The sequence below is a fragment of the Bufo gargarizans genome, chromosome 1 (genome assembly GCF_014858855.1).
Source record: "Bufo gargarizans isolate SCDJY-AF-19 chromosome 1, ASM1485885v1, whole genome shotgun sequence".
NCBI lineage: Eukaryota > Metazoa > Chordata > Amphibia > Anura > Bufonidae > Bufo > Bufo gargarizans.
In genome coordinates, this window is record NC_058080.1 from 161,226,575 (window position 1) to 161,232,574 (window position 6,000).

Sequence of the window (6,000 nt, forward strand, 5' to 3'; positions counted from 1 at the left end):
GCTTGAAGATTGAGCCACATTGTGGCATCTTCAAACGGATCCGTCCCCATTGACTTACATTGTAAGTCTGGACGGATCCGTACGGATCCGCACGCCTCCGCACGGCCAGGCGGACACCCGAACGCTGCAAGCAGTGTTCAGCTGTCCGCCTGTCCGTGCGGAGGCGAGCGGAGCGGAGGCTGAACGCCGCCAGACTGATGCAGTCTGAGCGGATCCGCTCCATTCAGACTGCATCAGGGCTGGACGGCTGCGTTCGGGTCCGCTCGTGAGCTCCTTCAAACGGAGCTCACGAGCGGACCAGCGAACGCTAGTGTGAAAGGAGCCTAATTATGTTGTGGCTGGAGGCATATTAGACGGTCATTGGCTATTAATTTTACTGCAGCCCAGTGGACTACAGGCCCCAAAAATTATGCATTCAGCGTACATAAATGATCAAGCAATTATGTGGCCAGAGGTATATTAGACAGTCAATGAATATCAATTTTACAGCAGGCCAGGGGACTACAGGCCCCAAAAATTATTAATTCACCGCACAGAAAAGCACAATTGATAATATGGCTGGAGGTAAATTAGGCGGTCATCGTATAACAATTTTACTGTTGGCCAGTTAGATTTCAGGCCCCAAAAATTATGCATTCCACCGTACATAAATGATCAAGTGATTAAGTGGCTGGAGGTATATTAGACCGCCCCAAACATTAGGCATTCACCGGACAGAAAAGAACAAGTAATTATGTGGCTGGAGGTATATTAGACTGTGATTGCATATCAATTTTACTGCAGTCCAATGGACTACAGGCCCTAAACATTAGGCATTCACCGGAAAGAAAAGAACAAGTAATTATGTTGTGGCTGGAGGCATATTAGACGGTCATTGGCTATCAATTTTACTGCAGCCCAGTGGACTACAGGTCCCAAAAATTATTCATTCACTGTACAGAAAAGAACACTTGATAATGTGGCTGGAGGTACATTAGGCGGTCACCATATAACAATTTTACTGTTAGACAGTTAGATTACAGCCAGGCCCCAAAAATTAAGCATTCAATGTACATAAATGATCAAGTGATTATGTGGCCGGAGATATATTAGATGGTCAATGGATATCGATTTTACTGCAGGCCAGTGGACTACAGGCCCCAAAAATTATTTATTCACCGGAAAGAAAAGAACAATTGATAATGTGGATGGAGGTACATTAGGCGGTCACTGTATAACAATTTTACTGTTGGCCAGTTAGATTTTAGGCCCAAAAAATTATGCATTCAACGTACATAAATGATCAAGCAATTATGTGGCCAGAGGTATATTAGACAGTCAATGAATATCAATTTTACAGCAGGCCAGTGGACTACAGGCCCCAAAAATTATTAATTCACCGTACAGAAAAGCACGATTGATAATGTGGCTGGAGTTAAATTAGGCGGTCACTGTATAACAATTTTACTGTTGGCCAGTTAGATTTCATGCCCCAAAAATTATGCATTCCACCGTACATAAATGATCAAGTGATTAAGTGGCTGGAGGTATATTAGACCGCCCCAAACATTAGGCATTCACCGGACAGAAAAGAACAAGTAATTATATGGCTGGAGTTATATTCGACGGTCATTGGATATCAATTTTACTGCAGGCAGGTACAAACAGATGTCAAATACATATGTTTAAAAGAACAAAAAATATAACTTTTGAATAAGAACATGACTAAAGAAATCCCCACTCTTTAAAAAAAAAATAGACAATAGTTGAAATTCGAAAAAACGTGGTCGTCACAGGTGTTAAATTCCTCTGAGGTCTCAAACATTAGGTATTCACTGGACAGAATAAACCTTTTATGCTGCCGTATTTACCTAAGACAGGGATCATTATTTGGTCTGGGTGGTGGCGGATGTTTGTGGGCTGTCATGAGGAAATTCAATTAAACGTGGTCGTCACAGGTGTTGAATTCCTCCGAGAAACATGCCTCATTCATTTTTAGAAATGTGAGGTAGTCCACACTGTTGTGAGCTAGGTGAGTGCATTAATGTCACCGCCAGCTCTCTGAGAAGGTCTGGCAGAGGTTCTTTTGTACCTCTTGCATGATGTTCTTTGTTTTGGTTTCAATTTGTCATCTCCTTTCCTTCTGCCAGCTGTCACCTATTCACACTAATTGCCTGCTTTTATATTGCCTCCCATACTGCCTCACTTTGCGGTTTATACTACTTCCTGGATTGAAGCGATCACTGCTGGAGACTTCTGTTACTGTTTGTTCAGATAAGTCCTTTCTTGTATTGTGTTTCTTTGCTGGCTTGATTCTAGGTGACCCTGACTCCCTCCATATTAAGTGCAGGGAGCCGGTGGTCGTGTCCCCTGACTATTATAGGGTTTTCAGGTGTAACACAGTCTAGGTACGAGGGCATGCAATCGTATACCTCTGAGACCTTTGTATGTGCTTAGCAGTCAGGGTGAGCTGTTAGGGTTTTACAAGGGTCACCTTTATGCTCCTTAGTTTGGGATCAAGCTAGTCGGATGTTTATCCATAACTTCCAGCTATCTGCAATATCATCCGTGACATTATAAACCGCTATTACTGTCTTAAGCATGGATCCGGTTTCAGCCTTGATTGACCGCATGCAGCGTCTTTCACTGGAGGTAGCAGATCTCCGTAAAACTGTGTCTCAGTTTCAGGTGACCGATTCTGCTTGGGTTCATGGAGTTTGTTCAGAGCCTAAGATCTTGCTTCCGGATACGTTCTTCGGGGGTAGTGAGAATTTTGTTTGCCTCAGAGAGGCTTGCAAACTCCATTTTTTGCCTACTTCCCCATTCCTCTGGTGATGAGGAGCAGAGGGTGGGGATCATCATCTCACTGCTCAGGGATAACACTCAGTCTTGGGCTTTTCGCTGCCGTTGGGGGAGCGGCCTCTCCGATCGGTGGATGAATTTTTTGTAGCCCTGGGGCAGATATACCCCCGGATGACCCGGATAGTATTGCTCTGGCTGAATCTAAACTGCGTCTTTTATGCCAGGATAAACAGTCCGCAGATATATATTGTTCTGAATGTCGGAGATGGGCAGCTGATACTGGTTGGAACGATGCTGCACTCCGAAGTCAATTTTGCCATGGTCTTTCGGAGGGATTAAAAGATGCATTTGCGTTTCATGAGAGAGCTGTCTCGTTGGACTCTGCCATGTCTCTAGCTGTCCGTATTGAGAGGCATCTTAGAGAAAGAGGAGAGACTACTCCTTCATGTCATATTCAGTCCAAGGACAGTGGAGCAGTCTCATTCAGTGCGCAGGGGCCTCAGTCTCTCTCAATCCCCTCTGAGCAGGAGGCCATGCAGCTGGGTTTGCTTGCCTCTGATAGTAGAGGATTCAGCTCTCAGAGGAGGGTTTGTTTCTCTTGTGGGGGAATAAATCATTTGGCTAATGTTTGCCCCTCTAGGAGATTCAGGGAGTTTTCTGAGGGTAATAAAGAAACAAAAAGAAAAAAAAAAACTCCATTTGCTACTATTGGCAAGGTTGATGTGGAAATTGAAGGTTTGCCATTTGCTTGTAGTTCCTGTTTTGTCCTACCTGCCAGGGTGGTGCTAGATAGCAAGAACATTGTTTGTGAGATTTTTGTAGATAGTGGAGCAGCTGTCAATCTCATTGATAATCAATTTGCTATAACACATGGTTTCCAGGTATGCACTTTGGGAAAGAATATACCTGTTTTTGCTATCGATTCCGCTCCACTTTCACATATGTCCGTTTGACTGTGGGTGATGCTCATGTTGAGGATATGTCATGTTTCGTCCTACTCCTCTAGTGTTGGGGCTACCCTGGCTCACTAAACATAACCCCACCATCGATTGGCAAGCAAGGCAAATAAATGGTTGGAGTGACTATTGCAGAGAGAATTGCCTCATGGCATCTCTTTCTGAGGTTTCTACCAAGACTGTACCATCTTTTCTCTCTGAATTTTCGGATGTGTTTTCCGAGAGTGGTGTCCAGGAGCTGCCCCCTCACCGGGAGTATGATTGCCCTATTAATCTCATCCCAGGCGCCAAGCTGCAAAAATCTCATTTATACAATCTCTCCCAACCTGAAAGAGTCGCTATGCGTACTTATATCTCTGAGAGCCTGAGAAAGGGACACATCTGACCCTCGAAGTCACCAGTTTTTTTTGTTAATAAAAAAGATGGTTCTTTAAGACCTTGTCTGGATTTCAGGGAGCTGAACTGTCACAATTCGTGACCCTTATCCGCTTCCTCTGATCCGGGACCTGTTTAACCAGATTGTTGGAGCTAAAGTTTTTTCTAAGTTGGATTTAAGAGGGGGATACAACCTAGTCAGGGTCAGGGAAGGGGATGAATGAAAGACTGCCATCAATACCCCTGAGGGTCATTTCGAGAATTTAGTTATGCCATTTGGTTTGATGAATGCTCCGGCCGTCTTCCAACATTTTGTGAACAGCATCTTTTATCATTTAATGGGAAAATTTGTACTGGTGTATCTAGATGACATTTTGATTTTTTTCTCCTGATTTCAAAACTCATAGGGACCACCTACATCAGGTCTTGCTCATTGTGCAGAAGAATAAATAGTACGCTAAACTGGAAAAATGTGTGTTTGCGGTTCTGGAGATTCAATTTCTTGGTTTTCTTCTCTCCGCTTCTGGTTTTCGCATGGACCCTGAGAAGGTCCGCGCTGTGCTTAATTGGGAGCTTCCTGAGAATCAGAAGGCACTGATGCGGTTTTGGGGTTTTGCCAATTATTACAGAAAGTTCATTTTGAATTATTCATCTGTTGTTAAGCCACTCACTGATATGACTAAAAAGGGGGTAGATTTTTCCTTCTGGTCGGTAGATGCGCTTAAGGCCTTTTCTAGTATCAAAGAAAGTTTTGCTTTCGCTCCTATTTTGGTACAACCTGATGTCTCTCTACCTTTTATTGTTGAGGTGGATGCCTCTGAGGTGGGTGTGGGTGAGGTGTTATCTCAGGGTCCCTCTCCTGCCAAATGGCAACCGTGTGCCTTTTTCTCAAGGAAACTCTCCTCGGCAGAGAGAAATTATGATGTGGGAGATAGGGAGTTGTTGGCCATCAAATTAGCTTTTGAGGAATGGCACCATTGGCTAGAGGGAGCTAGACACCCTATTACCGTGTTTACCGACCATAAGAATCTGGCCTACTTGGAATCAGCCAAGCGTCTGAACCCGAGACAGGCCAGATGGTCTTTAATCTTTTTTAGGTTTAATTTTGTTCTCACGTTCCGCCCTGGGGTTAAAAATGTGAAGGCTGATGCTCTGTCACGTTGTTTTCTGGGAGGGGGGGACTTTGAAGACCCGGGTCCCATTTTGGCTAAAGGGGTGGTGGTCTCTGCTCTTTATCCTGATTTGGAAGCAGAGGTTCAGGCAGCCCATGCAGAGGCTCCTGATCTTTGTCCTCCTGGGAGGTTGTTTGTGCCTCTCACTGTACGACACAAGGTTTTTAAGGAGCACCACGATACGGTCCTTGCTGGGCACCCGGGGAGTAGAGCCACAGTGGATCTCATTGCTCAGAGATTCTGGTGGCCGGCTCTTCGTAAGATGGTTGAGGGTTTTGTGGCAGCCTGCGAGACCTGCGCTCGAGCCAAGGTCCCTCATTCACAGCCATCGGGTTCTCTCCTCCCGTCCTTGGACGCATCTGTCCATGGACTTCATTACGGACCTGCCTCATTCCTCGGGGAAGACTGTGATTCTGGCAGTAGTGGACCGTTTTAGAAAAATGTCGCATTTCATTCCCTTTCCTGGGTTACCCAATGCTAAGACGCTGGCGCAAGCATTTGTTGATCACATTGTCAAATTGTATGGCATTCCTTCAGACATCGTTTCTGATAGGGGCACGCAATTTGTTTCCAGATTCTGGAAGGCCTTCTGTTCTCGCTTGGGGGTTCGGTTGTTGTTCTCTTCTGCTTTTCACCCACAGTCGAATGGTCAGACCGAACGCGTCAATCAGAAAAGTCTGCATGCGTTGTGCATGAGCAGTGAAAAAAACCAAGCT